Raw genomic sequence first — 19,044 nt, 5'->3', positions numbered from 1 at the left:
TGCCCACTGCATGGGGTGACACGCAGGCCTCCCGCACCGGGTGACGCGAATCCTAGTGACGCCACTGGGTACAGTGCTGGCTAAGAGGACCAGCCCTATACACTTGCGAGTTATCCCCTGATGTGGGGAATCTGCAGAATGACTAGCGATCCCTTTGAAGCAATAACAGCCTCCTGATTCATTCAGTGTCTTTTTATGCTGAAATTTTTAGCTCCCTGATCCTCTTTCAGTGGCTTCAAACACCGCCATTAAAAGCAGGAAATTAAAAGTCGGGGAAGTGGAGAAAAGAAAGCTAAGCAATTGCTGTAACTCTTTACAGTGCCCACAACTTTGTATTCATTGCCGTGATCAGCCTTATAAACATCTGTTATAAATTGGACCAAAACAAGCCCACAGGTTTCTCAGCAGGAGAGGGACGCTTTAATGGGCTTGCTTTTGAAAATATCCGCATGTGGGGAGGCTAAATACCAGCAATGCGTTGCAACATAAAACACAGTAATATCAAAGAGAGGTGGGCAGGGAAGACCATCAAAGAAAGAAAGTTACAAGGACTTGACGACGCTCACCTGGGAATCTTCCCAGCCCAGATTATAGTGTTGCACTAATCCCTTATTCTTGCCATTTTGCAGCTATTGTCTGTCTTCAGCTGTTTCACTCGTGCGTTCACATCATGAGGCATGTGTCACACAGGGCCAGCCCATTCACGAGGCCAATTGAGGAAGTCATCTCCAATGACGGACTGGTGGCCACCTCTATGAGCCTTGCCCACCAACCCCTGAAACTCCTCTTTCTTCTCCTTAAATAGAAGAGCAAGAGGAGAAAGGGATGTGTGGAGGAGAGAAGAGTGGACGGACTAGAGCATCTCTGACACTATAGGCCAGGGGTCAGCAACATTCTATTGCGCAGGGACCAGAAGGGGGGAATCTAAAGATCCTTAAAATGGCCACTGCCAACAACCACTCAGAAATCTGTGAAGCACGCATTGGCTGTCCATCTCTCTTCCTCTTTTCTCCCTTGACCATTGAGAAAGAGAAGGTGTAGACTCCCAAATCAAACTAGAAGCCAAAGATGAATTCCCCTATACCCTAGAGCAGGGGTCTCCAAGCTTTTTGGCCCCAGGGCCACAATATATCTCTTAATATAGTGTGGAGGGCTGGATGTGGCCCTCGGGTGGGGATTTGGAGTGGAGACCCTGCTCTAGAGCAGTGGTTCCCAAACTTACCAAGTTCCCAGCGCTCCCACAGCCTCGTCTTCCAGGTTCAGCCTGGTGCCACCATCTTGGATCACACAAAATCTCATGTGATCCAAAATGGTGGCAACCAAATTTTGTAAGAACTCACACAATCCAAGATGAAAGCACCCAGGGAGCCACTGGGGACATCCTGTGTCACCCCTGTGAGAGTACTCCAGGGGCTACAACACACACTTTGGGAACCCCAGCTCTAGGAACCCTCTTTTGGCTTCTGGTTTGATTTGGGAATCTCTATTTTATCATGGAGTGCAGTTGGAGCTCCAGGTCTCATCAAATATCACCTCAGTAAGCAGGCCAGATGCTTTCAGGTGCTGGGCCAGATCCAACCACCAGGCTGCAGGCTGCTGAAACCTGCTCTAGGCCATGACTATCCTCTCCTCCACACTTTGCCAAATTTGGGCCAAAGGGACACAAACTCTGGGTTTCTGACAATGAATTACAAATGAGTCCACATGATTATCCATTACCAGTATCTTTCTCAGTTTCTTGGGGGTGCGTGTGTGGAAACTGAGTAGGGGAGCCCCATATTTTGAGATCTGAACAGTTTCTCCTGACATCCCTACTTAAATACAGAGGTAAAAAGACAGTCACCACATGACTCAGCGTTTTCCTATCTTTGTACAACTTACCCGTGAAGCAGATCCCAGAGCCAGGTGCATCTTGGGTGGGCCAGCTCTTTCCCCTTTCCCTTCACTACCTCTCTCGAATGTGACTGTCATGGTCCACTCCGTCCTTCCCCCAGCTTGGTTGGCAACCTTCAGTCTCGAAAGACTATGGTATAAGCCTACAGCACCTGGTATTCCCAGGCGGTCTCCCATTCAAGTACGAACCAGGCCTGACCCTGCTTAGCTTCTGAGATCAGACAAGATCGGGCATGTGCAGGGTCACAGTTGAATCAATAGAAATGGTTTCAAAACAGCAATTGGGCCCAGCACCTTCACATAGCTTTCTGTTTTATATACATGCATGCTTTCGCACTGAATATTTTCTTGACTAACTCCAGAATGAACTCACTTTGTTGTTGTTTTTTTCCACTGGAAACTGTAAATCCAGGAAGCAAGCAGGAGCAGCAGTGGAGGTCACTGATGCACCACTGGGTCAAGGGAAGTGGAATGGGGTGCAAGACAACATTATACAAGGACAGGGATAGCAGCTTTGGGCAAGCTGCCTCAGGCACCAAGAAGCCTCAGGGGAAGCCTGAAGCAGGAGAAGCATTGACACTCCCCACACAGCTAGGCTGGTGCAGAAATGGGTGACACAATCAAGAATTTCAAACATAGTCGCCTACATTTACCAAGTTGCCTGCATTTGCATCCAGGTGGTACATGGGGCTCAGCCTATATGGTGTAATGGGAGGGCACCTGTTCTGCATGCATCCCCAGGTAGGGCTGGGAAAGACCCACTGAAACCCTGAAATCCACTGCCAATCAGTGTCAACAATATTAAGCTAGATGGACAAGTGTCCTGACTTAGTAGGTAGCTTCCCATGTAGCCAAATTAAAGAAATCTGGTTGAATGATGTTGGTGCCTTCTCTTAAATGGGGACATCCACTAAAATTGAGTGTTGGGAGAATTGGAACAGACAAGAGAAAATATTTCTTTACTCAGCGTGTGGTTGGTCTGTGGAACTCCTTGCCACAGGATGTGGTGACGGCATCTGGCCTGGACGCCTTTAAAAGGGGACTGGACAAGTTTCTGGAGGAAAAATCCATTACGGGGTACAAGCCATGATGTGTATGCGCAACCTCCTGATTTTAGAAATGGGTTATGTCAGAATGCCAGATGCAAGGGAGGGCACCAGGAGGCAGGTCTCTTGTTATCTGGTGTGCTCCCTGGGGCATTTGGTGGGCCGCTGTGAGATACAGGAAGCTGGACTAGATGAGCCTATGGCCTGATCCAGTGGGGCTGTTCTTACGTTCTTATGTTATGTTCTAAATGGCTGTTAATGGGGCAAAGAGGCATCTTTTAAACTGGTGCTCTAGCACTTCTGTTTAGCAGACACATCCAGCAGGCTGGGGCCCTGTGACTGCTCCAAGCTACCATGGCCACTCATGGAACTCTGGTGGCACAAGCCTTGCACAAGCCTCTACCCTCTCCTGCCCCCTCCCTCCTGAGAGGGTCAAGAGGAACCACCTGCACTCACTGACACAGGCAGTCTCAGCATCATGACTGCACAGCACCCTCTATCCCATCCCCCTAGTGTCACTTGGTGGTCCCAGAAAGTGGCACACTGTTTATCCGGTATAGAAACCAGTCTGACATTCTGATAATCTGACATGCTTGATAATCCAGCATCACCCAGATCCAGAAAGAGCGTGATTTAGCACTGGGACCCACTTTTTAGAATGACAATCCCACTTAGAATCCCAGACCCAAAATTCCCTAGTGAGAACCCCAAAACCCCAGTCCAAACATCTGGTGAGCTGCGACACCACTAATAATACGAGTAACAGCACAAAAGCAAAAATGAACATCTTTGGTGCAAATGAAATCACTGCACACCAATGACAGAAAGCAGCCTTACTTGGAACAGCACATATTTTACAAAAATATGTTCCAGGATCTTGGGAAGGTCCCAATATTCAACAGGTCAAACCCACCAACATCTGATGGACTGTGCGTTGAGTTGTGACAACATCTGATGGACAACCACCATGACAGTAGTGGCCAAAACAAACCGGCAGTGTGTGAACTCCTGATAGAATATAGCACTGTTTTGCAAGCATTGCAATACTATCAGCCTGTTCTAACATGATGTTTGCATCTTGATTATTGCAAAGGAGATATTTACACTAAAAATAGTGTTGTTGTTTTTTAAAAGATGACTTTCCTTCTGCATACCCTTAGAATAAATATTTGAATTTTAAAAGGGGGGGGCAAGAAAGAAAGAGGGAACCGTAGCTTCAGCTGAAGAAGCAGAATTATAGGTTAACAAATGTGTTACATTTAGGCTCTGCCATGAGAGGCATACTAAGTACACCCAAGTAGCAGATTTGCTGTGAAACTCCCAGAATCTGGGCCCTTTTTTCCTCCCCAACATTCCCTCTGTAATTTAAATAGGTGCGGATTTATGTCGGGAAAAAAATACGTTCCGTTCTTTAACAGTAAAACCGCGGCGGTTTCGGCTTGTGGTTTATGGCGCTCATTCCCCCCCCCCCCCGGTTGTTAAAAAGTCACAGCTAGGCATATTGCATCTACAGAATGCAAGCACAACAACTCCCTCCCCCACCCCTTTTTTATTTTAGATGCTAACAGACGGCAAGTAGTAAAAAGAAATGCAACCGGACCGTCGCATGACAAATGTGTCGGCCGCAGAAACACGCTGAACCAGCTCGGAGGGAGGCGGGGGGACGTTTTAGTGTCTCCTAAACAAAGGTACTTGCCAATCTGTTCTTGCTTTGCTTGCCCACATGGATGATGTGTGCGCATAACGGCTATAGCTCACTCAGCGGTAGGGCACCTGCTGTGCATCCAGGAGGTCTGCGGTTCAATCCTTCGCCTCTTCCTCTCTGAAACCCCGGAAAGAACCTCAATACAAGGAATGATCGTCTGTTCAGTGGACACAACGGTCCCTTTGGCTGGGCCTGCCAGAAGATGAAAGCCGTGCACGTTTCCAGATTTTGCCACGGCTTTCATCGAACAAAGTGACTAACATCTCAATCCAGAGCTGCCCGGTGCATGGTGCTGCCGCGGTGCAAGAATGACTACCAGCAGTTGCTGACAGCTCCTCAGGAGAAGGGGATATTTGTTCCCATTCCCCGAGTGTGGGAAGTAGCTTCACAATTGGGTTAGTAGATTCTGTGGCGGCTCTTGAGCCGACACAAAACCAAGGAGTCCCGTGCTGGGTCACGTGAACCAACACGGGACTCCGGATCTGGCAGGGCTGAGCTCCGATGTTCCCACCTCCTCCTGCCCCTCTCCCTCCCCTGTCAGGCCTTCCCTCCACCCGCCCCAGAATGCCTCCTCTCCGCCTCCTCCCGCCCGGTCTCACCTCTCCACCACCCGGCGCTTCACTCAGAGTTGGGCTAACTCTCGGCTTGCACCAGGTTAGCTCCAGTGCTGGGCCCGCTGTAAGGGTCGCGGTAAGGCTCACCTTATGGCACTTTTGCAACAACGCGTGCCCATGGTGAGCCAGCACACAAAGATCTGAATTGGGCCCTAAGGCAGTGGTTCCCAAACTTTTAAGATACAAGACCTACTTTTTAAAAGGAAACTCTATCGAGACCCACCTAGCTTAATGAGAATACAAAAAAAAAGAAAAAAAGAAAAAAAAGAAAAAAAAGTTTCACTTTACCAGCCACTAAAGCATCTGTTTTTATCCTTTTTGCTATGGGGGACGGGGGGACGGGGACTGCCTTCTGGAACATTTGTTGAGCCCCACGCACATCAGATCAGGACCATTCTGATGGCCTGGTGTTTCCCTTCGCCTGCCATTCAAATGGAACGGATGCACATTCACCTACTCATGAGTAAATGACCATGTGAAGCTCAGTTTCACTTTCCATAGGGCTCAATCCATTTTCCAGGTCAGCCATTGGTTTGTCAGTTTCAGTTTCACGACCCACCAACAATCAGGTCACGACCCAATGTCGGATCCCAACCAACAGTTTGGGAAACATTGAGCTAAGGCAGGGGTGTCCAAAGTTTTTTTGCAGGAGGGCCACATCGTCTCTCTGACACTGTGTTGGGGGCCGGGGGGGGGAAAGGAATTAATTTACATTTAAAATTTGAATAAGTTTACATAAATGAATATATTAATGATGAACTTATATGAATGAATGAAGGTCTTGCAATAGCTCAAGGCCTATAAAAGGCCTTGTACAAAGCAAGGCTGGCCTTTCCTTTGCTGCCGCTACTGCATCACAGATGTTAAACAGCAAGCGGTGGAGGAAGCCCTCATCCCACAGCTCATGCGAGAGGTCAAACAGTCGCACTCACACTGAGAGCAGTTGCGTTGGGCCAGTGTGGGCTCCAACAAATCTTCAGAGGGCCAGAGGCTCATTTTAGACTAGGGGCTCCTTGAGGGCCGCATTGAGATGCCTTGAGGGCAGCAAGTGGCCCCAGGGCCGGGGTTTAGGCAAACCTGAGCTAAGGCAAAGATGACACAAGGACTCTCACACAGGCAGTCGACACAGTGATGTGCATCGCTTTGTGTTTGTCCCTCTTAAGACGCTTGATGACCCTCAGCTGAATGTGGGAATTGAATGAACTAAAAAGCAGTATGCTCCATCCCGAGAAACTTAGCGCTGACAAAACGCCATTGAAATCAATGGCCCTTCAGTGACTTATGAGTAGCTCCCATTGAAATGCATGAAACTTCTAAGCAGACATGTATGCACTGTAGGGTTGCAAGTCTTGCTCCTCCCAGCAGAGCAGGGGAAGGAGAATCCACCTGCTGCCAAGCACTTGGGATTAATTATTTTTTGGCTATAACCCAATGACTCTTAGGGCACAATCCCAACCCCCTGATCGGTCAGCGCAAGTTTGTTGCACCAGCTGAAGAGTGTCGCAAAAGTACCATAAAGCAGGAGGTGGGGCCAGGATTTGGCAGTTATATATCAAATCCTAGCCCTGTTCCCAGTTGGCCCAGAGCAGTCCCAGGCTGTTTAGATTTGCGCCACTTCTTTAGGTGGTGCAGATCCGAGTAGACCCATTGGGGCTGCTGTGGCTCTCCCAGAGGTAAGGGGAGAAGTTTCCCCTTGCCTCGGGCAAAGCCTCAAGCAGCCCCAAAATTGCACTGGCTATAACAGAGGCCCTCTGCGCAAGTTAGGATTGCACTATTACAACACAACCCTATGCATGTGTACATCAACTGTGTTCAATGGGGCTTGCTTTCAGACTAGCAACCAAAGTCAGGTTGTTTGGGGCCCCTGCACAAAACCCTGCACTGGACATCTCATGGCACCCTGATGGTGCATTAGACACTACCACTGAAGGCTTAGGACTTTCTGATGTTCACCTACTACCTGATGCCACTGATGCTGACGGGATTTATGGTTTCCATGCTAATAATCCACCCCTCAAACTAACAATTCCACAGATGTTAAGGAAGCTGGCTTTCAGGAGAAGCAAAATCTTTGTTATCAAACCAATCGGTATTGCACATGGGCTAGCTTTGTAAATGGAAAGAAAGGGAAAGCCCCCTTTATCGGAGACCATAAGCAGTCCACATTTTTAAAACAAGTAAGGTAGCTCACAAATCTGGGAGACTACTAAAGTGGGTCATGAACCAAAACAGGAGGCTTGACATTTCCCAGAGCGCTTTGAAAATCCTAACTCAAACTACTAATAGAAAATATCTCCACATCCAGATCAACCTATTTCCTGAAGGCTCCTGGTGGATGCCACAAATCCTCCTGTTTAATCTGCTCAGTTCCTCAGAGCAGGAGGGGTGGGGATGGATGTTCTACACTTCATATCCTTTATGGGTCACCTTTCATCAATTCACCTTTCCTGTGAGGTACGCTTGCTGACCTGTTGCTGCTTGCCAGAGTCATATCAGAACATGCTTCATGGAAGAGGGGCTCTTCCAGAATGCTTCAAATCGCTCTACAGAACGGACTCAAACTTGAGCCAAAGAAGTTTCACCCCAAATTTTAACATGGGAAAGTTTCGCCCCACATTTTTATGTGATGGTTGATCATATAGCAGCATCGTGTTCCTCTGCTTACGGGTGGGACTCAGTGCCAAAGGGGTTAGTTTATGCCATTTTACCCCAGCCCACAAGCCAGGTTGAGCTATTTCTGGTTTATTTTATTTGAGTCCAAAAATAGAATGCAAGGTCATTATGCAAAATATATACCCGAAGACAAAATGGTGGGCTTCTTTTAGGTGTCCCACAGGTTCCTTCACCTCTGTGCCTGGGGGGGTGGGGGTTATTGACTCATCTTTCCCATTGTCCTGTCAGAGCTCTATGTGGAGGACCTGTGGAACTATTCTTGGGAGTGGGTGGTGGGATACTGTCACACCCACTTGCCCTGGTATCTCAATGGGAGACATGAGTCCTTCCCAACCTCTGGGGGTAGACCTCTACCCTGTGCTTGAAGTTGGTGACCACAAGGGGTCTCATGCACATGATTTAGGCCATTGGCTTCCAAACTAGGATGCAAGCCAATTTTTGGGGGGTTGCAAAAAACCCAGGTGGGAACAAGAGAAGGTGGGATGGTTTAAGTACAGCGGTGTCACTGGGGTGGGAAGCCAATGCATCACCTTCATGATGGACCTCCTCCCATGCAGTCGACGAGGCAATGACCTGGGTGCTGGGTGTGGTGATTGCCCCGTTCCACTGTTGTTGTTTCTTTTTTGGCCATAACTTTTGATAGAATAAAAATATTTCAATATGGGATGTTTCATTTCATTCTCCATGACATTATACATCGAATGATATATCAACATGATGGTATTATCTGAAAATATAAAGATTTTAAACATTTTGGCCAGTTTCAGCCACTGTTTCATAATTAAATATAGTACATAATGGGGCAAATTTTTAATTGCCTGTTTCTTCATTCCACCCTATCTGAGATCAAGCACATCAACCCACAGGCAGATAACTTTAACTTCAAGAGGTAAAAAAAAAATTGCACAGATCTCTTGTGCAGCTGGGCAACATCAAGAGTGATGACACTTGGCAATGACATCATCACGTCACTGCTGAAATTCCAATTTGCTGAGCTCTGCATTGAAATTGGGCCATGGTATTAAAAAGTTTGAGAAGCACTCATCTAGCCCAGGGTTTCTCAAACTGTGAGTCAGGACCTAATGTCCGGTGGGTCCTGGGATGGGCCCTCCCACCCACCTTTTTGTACAGGTTTGCTCCAAATTGGAGCTGTCTGCTTCTGAAGCAGAAGCAGTCACAGAAGCAGCCTAAAAATCACTTGGTTTGTGAAAGTGACTTCTGGTTTCTTCCAGGGGCCTGAGGAGCTGGAGAAGAAGGTGGATGGAAGTGCCCTCTGCCACACACCAGGTGAATTGTGGCGGGGGGGGGGGTGAGAACTCCTAGTCTAGCCTGCTCCCAATGGTGTGTGGGACAGGAAATTGGTTGCAAGAGTTTGTCAAATGTATAAACATGAAAAGGAAAAGAGAGAGAGAGAGAGAGAGAGCAAGAGAGAGAGAGAGAGCGCTAGCCTCTGCATGTTTACTCAGAAGGACATCCCACTGTGTGCAGTTGGATTTATATCCAGGTAAATTTGAAATCCGATTACAGCCTTACAGTGCAATCCTATAATATCTACTTACTCATACTATATTCAACAGAACTCACTAACAGATAAGTGTGTATAGGATTGCAGCCTTCATGTAAAATGCACAGCATACTGTCTGCATACTAGGGCAAAAAAAAAAAATGAGGGCCTAGGGTCTGGAAGATCTGCATTCAAATCCCTGTTGAGCCATGAAGCTTTCAGGGTGACCCTGGGCGAGTCACAACCTCTCAGCCTAACCTACCTGACAGGGTTGTTGAGAGGACAAAAGGAGGGACAGAATCATGTACACCACCCTGAGCTCCTTGGAGGAAGGGTGGTACAAAACACTGTAACTAGCTAACAAACAATGGTTGGCAACCTTCAGTCTCGAAAGACTATGGAATAAGCCTACAGCACCCGGTATTCCCAGGCGGTCTCCCATCCAAGTACTAACCAGGCCTGACCCTGCTTAGCTTCCAAGTTCAGACGAGATCAGGCATGTGCAGGGTAACTATGGGTGAGATAAACACAAAAACCGAACAAACCCACATGCTAAAATGATACACAGCACACACCCCTCTCCATTGCTCGTGCTGTTCGAGAAACCCAATGCTCATTGAGCAGTGATTTGCTGCAAGAGGCAGGCAAATTGGCAGAGTTCCCTGAGCAGGTCTAAAAGGAAATAGCCATTTATTCCTGGCAGGTTGGAGATGGAAGGGAGGTGGTGCGACATTAGGAAAAAAAACTTCTGTGGTCGCATTCTCTTCCCCACTATTTCATTGCCCGTGGAGCAGCTCGACACGAGAATCATCGGCCTTCAATAAAACACGGCCCCTAAACATCGTTAGACCGGTTATTTGAGGAGCGCTGCACAAAACAGCCAAGGTTAGTGTCACTATAAGGCTGATGTTTACCATTGTGTATTGAAAACCACAAATCACAGACACTTATGTTCAATTCGGAGTCGCAGCACTGGCTGAAGTGGAGGTTTCTGTGTTGTGGACTGGTCTGTGATCCTCTCCTACTATATCCCTCTTCAGCTCCTCATCTTCCATGCCCTCTGCCAATCCTTGCCAAAACACATTGCCAAGATCCTAACAGAATTCATTACGCTAAAGAAGGCCATCTGAAGCATCACCTGCATCTCCTTGGCACCAAATCACCAGAAGTTCCGATGACCCTTTCTCCTGAGAGCTTAGAGAGGCAAAAAGAGATTCTCCCCCAAATTCATAGGAAGTTGAAATGGGGTGGCACAGAATCGGAGATGGTGTCCTAGGGTTTGCAGGGAACTGCAGTAAGGGGGTGATTTATACAACACCACTAATTTAAGTGGCGCTTTTACGCAGAGTGAGAAGACTGGCTCCTGCCCAGAGAGGCTTGCAATCTGATCTACAATTGAAATGTTGACAACCGTTACCCTGCACATGCCCGATCTCGTCTGATCTTGGAAGCTAAGCAGGGTCAGGCCTGGTTAGTACTTGGATGGGAGACCACCTGGGAATACCGGGTGCTGTAGGGCTATACTATAGTCTTTCGAGACTGAAGGTTGCCAACCAACCATTTGCATAAGGGAGACAGAGGAAGGAAAAAGGATGGAGTCGGGATAAATATGGATGGGAGGGACTCAACAGGGGTAGCATATGCTGCGCTTGAGGTAATGGTCTGTTGATTCCCACCACGCCTGAGAAGCAGGGCCCATAGAGATAATAACCAGGACACTGTCCCTGGGTGGGCTTATTGCCTCTGGCAGTAGCCAGGTGGTATTGTCCCTGCTGGCTTGGGCTGGCAGCCGTGGAGGAACTGCCTCTGGAGGGCTTCTTCCAGGGGGCCGTACACTGGGACAGGTTCCCAGGGTTTGCCCCCAGGCCCCAGAGGAGCTGAGCACCTGGTCCACCTGTGGGTGGTCCTTTCATCCTGCCAGGGTTCACTTGCCCTGGGAGGGTAGGCTCCTTGAGCCCCTTTCAGGCCAGGGACAAGTATTTATTAGGAAGGGCCCGGGGTCACAGCTGCTTCCCTCTGTTCTCTCCTCTGGTTGGGAGCCCACAGGGGGAGCAACCTCTCCCTACAGCTGCTGGACTCCTTATGAACCCTGCTGCCAGCCCAGTTGGCCCCACCCCTTGTGGCCATGTGATCGTCCTGAGATATTGTGAGATCTCAGCCCCTACTCCCAGGAAGACCCCCTGCCTAGGGGCCAGATTTGGGCGGCACTTACTCAATTCCCCTACTCCTAAGGAGATCCCTGCTCCTGAGGAGACCCTTGGTGAAAGGGCCAGGTTCGGGACACACACTGGCAGGCAGGTCACCTGGAAATTAACAAATGATACCAGAGAAGAAAGAAAAGAGGCTGTTTCTGCAGCTGATCTCGGCAAACACCTGGACAGATGAGAGTTGTCCATTGCCTCCCACATCACTATAGTTGATGGCATGAAGGAGAACTTGAGCCCCGTCTGCAGTCTGGTTTTCTGCTACCACTGGGGGGGGGGAGTGGCTAGTATGCACACCGTGTCCAAAGCATGAGGAAAGCACACCACTGGGGTGTGCTGGAGCCACCACCAAACAGGAGACCCACACAAGATGGCTTCCACTGCAGATTCTTTGAGTTCCATTAGGGCAGGGCTGCCCAAACCCCGGCACCCTGGCCACTTGCGGCCCGCGGGGGGCCCCAATCCGGCCCCCCCAGGGAGCTCCCAATGGGCGCTCGGCCCGCTGGAGACCCACTGGAGCCCTCGCTGGCCCGACGCAACTACTCTTTGCAGTGACATCCAGGAAAAGCACTCACAGGACAGCAGGACCCTCACCCATCCATGACCCTCCCATTAGGTTGGGGAGGCTGCAGCTGAGTCCAGGTGTCCAATGGGGGTGAGAGGTCCTGGGTCTGTTTGCCCTGCTGTTTGGGTTGGGGGGGCGGGGGTAGGCACTGAGGAGGGACTGGAAACTGGGTCTATTTGTGCTGCTTGTGTGTGCTGGGGGGCGGTGCTGCAAGGGAGAAATCGCAGGATGTTTGAATGCAGTTGGAGAGCGTGTCTACCCAGCAGTAAATCCCATCAGACTCAGTGGGGTTTACTCCCAGGAAAGTGTGGATCCGATTGGGCTGTGAGTGTGAGTGTAAAAACATGCTCTTGCATTGGGGGGGGGGGGGGAGGAAAGAGCCCATGCTGACTCCTCTTAAGTTTGTTCTGTACTTTATCCTAGGAAGAGGTGTGTTATATGTGTCAGGAATTATTTTAACACCCCTCCTTTTTCTGGATCTCATGTGTACTATAAATAGTAGTTGGCAACCTTCATTCTCAAAAGACTCTGGTATCGCACTCTGAATGGTGGTTCTGGAACAGCGTCTAGTGTGGCTGAAAAGACTGATTCGGGAGTGACAATCCCTTCCACACCGGGAGCAAGTGCAGTCTGTCCCTGGTCTGTCTCCCTGGCTGTGGGCCTTCCTTCTTTGCCTCTTTGCCTCAGTCTGTTGGCCAAGTGTCTCTTCAAACTGGGAGAGGCCATGCTGCACAGCCTGCCTCCAAGCGGGCCGCTCAGAGGCCAGGGTTTCCCACCTGTTGAAGTCCACTCCTAAGGCCTTCAGATCCCTCTTGCAGATGTCCTTGTATCGCAGCTGTGGTCTACCTGTAGGGCGCTTTCCTTGCACGAGTATAAATAAGCTCAGTAAAATTAGTTCATTCATACAAGTTCCATCTCTAATATATTAATTTATGTAAATTTATTCAAATTTGAAATGTAAATTTCCCCCGACCCCAACACAGTGTCTGAGAGATGATGTGGCCCTCCTGCCAAAAAGTTTGGAAACCCTGCATTAGGGAACGGAGATCAAAGCATGGTGGCAAACTTTCAGGCAAGCCGCAGCACCTCAAACTGAAACAGCAAGGTGTACTTGCCTGCACAGGATGGTGTTATTAATGCAGTCCTTTGGATTTTCTCAAGTTTATTTTTCATCTGTCAAGCCAGAAGCTGCCAAGTTAGAAGTTTAAAAACAGACTGAAGGGTATTTTTGTTCAGCGCATGAAATCACAAATTGAAAGTTGTTTTCTCAACTCCGGAGCATCGCATCTGATCATGAGAAGCAGGCCTTGGTGCTTTTCCAACGAGGAGAGCTTTCATGCTTCAAACACCCCGTGCCTTTCGGGGTAGCTCTTTTAGGCATGCTTTATGATTTAAGACTGTGTAACTGCAGGCAAAGGAGGACACGTTGGCAACTGGGAATGAGTCAGCCCTCAGGCTCCTGTGGAATTCTGGTTTGTCACCACAACAGCAAGAAACTAGTCATCTTCCCCCTTGTATGTGGCTGAATTGCCATTACATGCTTTAGAGTGGGGGGTGTCAAACATAAGGCCCACGGGCCCGTTACTGCCCATGGAGGACCTGTCTCCGGCCCTTGTGATAATTTAAGCTGTCCCAGTGCCACCCTTTCAGGAGTGCACTTCTGCCAAGGCTCCGAGAGGGAGAGACAGAAGTAGGCCACAGAAGGCAAGGGACGGTATGGGGGAAGAAGACCAAGAGGGGTGAGAGAGGGAGATGATGCCAAGGTGCTGAGAGAGCCTAATAATCACATGGGCCACCCTTTTATTAGTACCACTTTTGCCAAGGCATCACAAGGCATCTGCCAAGGCAGACCACAGCTCAGCTGCTGAGCAGTGGCACTGCTGAAAGGGCAGCCCATGTGGTAATTGGACTCTCCCACTTCTTGAAAATAGGAACAAGATTTGCCCATTTTCTCTTCTGTCATTTGCAGCTCATAAGCTTCCAGGTGCTCATTTCTGACCATCATCTGCATAATGACATCACTTCCAGTGTAAAGGTGTCACTTAAGGCCCTCAGCCGCTGCTACAAATGCTATCCAGCCCACTGTACCAAAGAGTCTGACTTCCCTGCTTTAGAGGGAAGTGGGTGTTTGCCCAGCTCTGGTGTCCACCATTCATCCATTCATGCCTGGCTTTTCACAAGCACTCAGACCCTCACAGCCCAGAAGGTTTTGTCCCATTTAAGGGCAGGCATTTTTTAGGAGATTTGGATCTCATTCAGATATCCAGGCTAGAGTTTGAAACATCTTGCCATGGATAATTGCTCTGTTCTGGTTTGTTGGCTGTCTTTACGGACAAATGTGCTTGAATCTTATTTGAAATGCCAGCACAACTCATTCGCCTGGAACATGGATAAGAGTTAAAGGGGCTTGCACAAGCTCATTTCACAGAAGCTTTATGAGATTTGAATTCTTCTCCAATAAAATCAGAGGTGAAGACAAATTCCTAGATTACTCTCCTACCCATCCACCCCCTCTAACCCCCCTTCCCACTCCTTTCCTCCCTTTAAACCAGTTGGGTATGTAGCAGCAAACGGCTGTGGTGTGCGAGCCACAGGGAAATAAAGGAGACCACTACATTTCCCACAAGTCACTGTGTCCTTTTACACATGCTTAGGTACCATATACGAAGACTGTTCACACATTAAACTAAAATCACTTTTAATCTGTAATGTAGCAGTGGTGGGCTGCCTGCATTGGTAGGAGGCTTGAACCTGACCTTGGAGATCCCTTCCAACTCCATGATCCTTGGTTCACAGGTCCCATTATTCACGTTCTACTCAAGTCACAGTTCAAATGCAGTGTACATCTGTTGACTGAATCTGGGTAGAGTCAAACACTTGGAAATGTGTACCCAGGACAGAACATCTGGGTGCCAGATAATGTCTTAAGATCTCTACCCTTTCCCTAGAAATAGCATATGATAAACACAGCTCCCAGGGAGAGTAGGGGGCAAAGTGGAGACACAGAGCATAGAGGGAGTGCTGGCTGGTGCATTACTAGATGATCTGTAAGCATGGACATTTGCCCATGTTTACAGGACATTCAATAAGGACTAGAATTTGAGAGTTTACCTAGAAACCTTAGGGGTTGAGGGTAACATAGGAGCGGTCAGGCTACAAAGATTGAAGCAGGTACATAATAGAGTCATAGCTGTAACCAGCAGGCAGCATGAAACCAGATATAAACCCTGCATTGGACTGGTCATGTACAAATTCTGGAAGTCTAGCTTTCTGTGCATCCCAACCAACATGCAGTAGTGTAGCTAAGGGGAGGCAGGGGGTACATTACCCTGGGTGCCATTCCTTGAAAAGGTGTCTTAGAGGACTCTGAAAGGCACTTATGTTGAAAACCAAAAGCACCTTTCAGAGGCCTCTAAGATGTCTTATGGGAGGGGGTGTTAAAATTTTTGGGAGGTGTTAAACATTTTTGAAACCCTAGATTCCTTAGGTATGCCACTGCCAACATTTTTAAAAAATTGAGCTCACTGCTCTAGGCCAAGCAAGAGGCGCTTGGGTGGGACACTCCTGATCTGGTCCTGTACAGCTGCTCACCACTTCACCCTGGCTCTGACAGGTCCTTTCCTGAATCTCTATAGCACCTGTATCCTGCATCATCTTTCTTTCCCTCCACAGCCCTTTTCGCTCTTGCCGTGAACATAAGAACAGCCCCGCTGGATCAGGCCATAGGCCCATCTAGTCCAGCTTCCTGTATCTCATGCTGGCCCACCAAACGCCCCAGGGAGCGCACAAGACAACAAGAGACCTGCATCCTGGTGCCCTCCCTTGCATCCGGCATTCTGACACAGCCCATTTCTAAAACTTAGCCCATTTCATGGTATTTTCTGGAAATGTGATCTGGTGCCAGACACCAGGCGGATGAGCCAAAGGGCTTCTGCTTGTCCAAGGAGGAACAGGAGTTTCCACTGAAGCATGCAATACAATAGGCAGGAGTCAGAGAAGCCTGATTCCCAAAATGGATAGGAAGCAACATGCTCTCCTGGAACTTAATTATGTTCTGTTCTTAGCTCACAATGCACGTATGGTAAGAAAACACATTTTGTAAACAGGGATATCATTCATCAGCCCAAACTCCTGACCACTAACAAGCACTCCTGTGGGAATTGGCGAGACTATGATTTATTGGGAAGAATTTGGTGTGTGCTGGGAGATCAGATGGTTGGCAACCTTCAGTCTCGAAAGACTATGGTATAAGCCTACAGCACCTGGTATTCCCAGGTGGTCTCCCATCCAAGTACGAGGGTTGACCCTGCTTAGCTTCTGAGATCAGACGAGTTCAGGCATCACGTCTCCTCTTTTGCACTCTGTCTTTGCTTCTTGGCAGGGGTCAGAGGCTCACAGACCCCACTATGTGCCCCCAGGTACACTACCAGTGACGTGGATAACCAACAGGCTGTAGAGGCTCTTTCAACGGAAGCGTTCAACACTGCCAGGAGAGTCCTACTTGCACTGGACTATGAGCAAAAGCAGTTGTTACACATTAGTGGCCTTGTAGGATATTTTTTTTTTCTTTTTTAAACATAGTATTACAGGAAAAAGTTAAGAGTAGCCCAGTGGTGTCACTAGGGGTTGTGTCACCCAGTGCAAGAGGACAGCATATCACCCCTATCATAGACCTCCTCCCATGCAGTGGGCGTGACAATGCCCTGGGCATTGGGTGTGGTGATATACCATCATCCTACCCTACTGGGTTTTTTTTTTTTTTGCTATAACTTTTGATAGAATAGAAATATTTCAACATTGTTAGTTTCATTCAATTCTGCATGGAATTACGCATCCATTGATATATAACACGATGGCCTTATTCAAAAATACCAAGATTTTTAAAATTTTGGCTGGTAGTGATGTAACACCCCTCCCCCGTGCGCGTCACCTGGTGTGGCCCACACACCCCAGCCATGCCTCTGGAGCAGCCTATGGTATAATCAGGGGTCAGCCAACCTGCCAAAGGCCCATGTGCATCTGAGGTTTCACCTATTGCCAGGCTGACCCTGCACGAGTGTAGAGGAACTGCTAAGAAAGCATAATGGATATTAAAGCTACAGAGGTATTTCCCAGGTGGGAAAGAAAATGTGAAGTCTAGGAAACATCTCTGAAAAAGCTTTCCATGTTCAGGGGGCACATACTGGGGGGGGGGAGAGGAAAAGCTCCCTGTAGTGATGCGATCCTGGGGATCGCCACCTTCCCCCTGCCCCCTCCAAGACTTACTGAGGTTCAAACTCTCCCCAAGAGTTTGAAAACCGCTGACCTAGAGAGCAAGGCCAGAGAGCAGGTTAGGGTTCTGTAAAATTAAAGAGGGTTTTATATGCACTGTTTATCTACCTATTACTCTCTTTCTTTTTATGCACCTTTGATAGCAGGTAATAACTCGATATCTTAGGATCTGGAAATCATTCCTTAGCCAAAACTCCCAGGGAGGGAGTGAAAAAAGTCTTCTGCCTCTGATCCCAGATTGCCATCTCAGTCTGAGCTTTGTAGCTGGCTGGCGAGAACATCTTGGGGGACATGAGAGGAACTGTTGCTTTTGGAAAACTGATTACCAGGGCTGGCAGCCTGGAGTCACAGCTGCTTCCGAGTCAGGCAAGCAGAAGGGTCTTCATCACTATTAGGGCAGGCGGAAGGAGGCCAAGCAAGGTAGGCAGTCAGAAGGCAGACATATAAGCTGATCAGAAGCCGGTAAATGAGCAGGAAGAAAACAGGTACGAAAGGGGTGAGGTCTTTACTCAAGAAACGAGGCTGTCAGACTGAGGACACAAGTCAGCCTCGAGTTCACCGGATCCGGCAACGGTGTAGTTGAGATGAAATTGTGGAAAACAAACTGGGCTAGTTTGCCAATGGGACCGATTGAAGAGGTTGCCTCCAGTGGTGGACTGGGGAGCGGGGACTGCTTCTGCCTTCCTGCCTGCCACTGGATTCAGTGGAAGAGAAAATGTGGCGAAGGTGGGCATCATAGATGCTGCAGCCCAGTGTTTTTCAACCTTTTTCATGGCACGGTCCCTCAAAATAAATAAGTAAATAAAGCATGAGACTGGAGACCCACTGCCTAGCCTGTCTCCCTGCTGGGGCCCTAACCACCCACCCACACCCACCAACTGTCCCCTATCTGTTGTGTCTGCACAACAACACTGTGAGGTAGCAGCCCTGAGCAGGGCTAGCCTTAGGAGTTGTGGGGTAAGACAATGAGGCTATGGAAGTTCTAGCCAAACAAGGTTTGGCTAGACCCACAGGTTGGACCCACAGGTTCAAGAACACTGCTGTGAGCCCACCTCTCTCTTCCACACTCTATGCCTCTCTTCCTTTTCAATTCCAGAGAACAAGTGGAGTAATGGTAGAGAAAGATATTGAACTGCTGGTCGGCGGTGGGGTGTTCTGTCTAGAAGTCTTGGGCCAACTCCGAAAAAAGGTTCCAATCAAACACTAGCCCACAGATGCTCAGCCATTTTGAAATGATCCTTATGCCTAAATTATATACTGACTGTACAGTTGAGCCTAGGTAAACATTGGGGACCCATTCTCAGATCCCACATGGATACCAAAATCCGCAGACTATGGAATCCACAGGGAGGGTCTCAAAGACCCCTGGACATGACCAGGAGTGTCTTCCAGTCATCTCTGGGAGGTGTTCCTGAGGCCCAGGGAGGCCACATGCAGCCTTCCCATTTCTCAGAAGGCCTTCTGGAGGCCCCTGAAAGGGCAGTGCCTTTCAGAGGCCTCCAGGAGATGTTTCTTAAGTGCCTCCCCACATCTCAGAACTCCTCCCAGATGTGACTAGAAAACTCTTCT

The 19,044-nt window shown here is 48.6% G+C and overlaps 1 protein-coding gene and 2 pseudogenes across 1 annotated transcript in view; 1 reads left to right on the top strand and 2 right to left on the bottom strand.

The window, feature by feature from the left end:
• Nucleotides 1-19,044, bottom strand: part of UNC5D (unc-5 netrin receptor D) — a 224,785-nt gene that overhangs the window by 118,461 nt on the left and 87,280 nt on the right. The window lies entirely within an intron of this gene.
• LOC136662725 (5S ribosomal RNA) lies at nucleotides 9,841-9,954 on the bottom strand (annotated as a pseudogene).
• LOC136662614 (5S ribosomal RNA) lies at nucleotides 10,838-10,954 on the top strand (annotated as a pseudogene).

This window comes from Tiliqua scincoides, chromosome 11 (genome assembly GCF_035046505.1).
Source record: "Tiliqua scincoides isolate rTilSci1 chromosome 11, rTilSci1.hap2, whole genome shotgun sequence".
NCBI lineage: Eukaryota > Metazoa > Chordata > Lepidosauria > Squamata > Scincidae > Tiliqua > Tiliqua scincoides.
The sequence above is the reverse complement of the archived record's forward strand: the minus strand, read 5'-3'. Positions and strand labels throughout refer to the sequence as shown.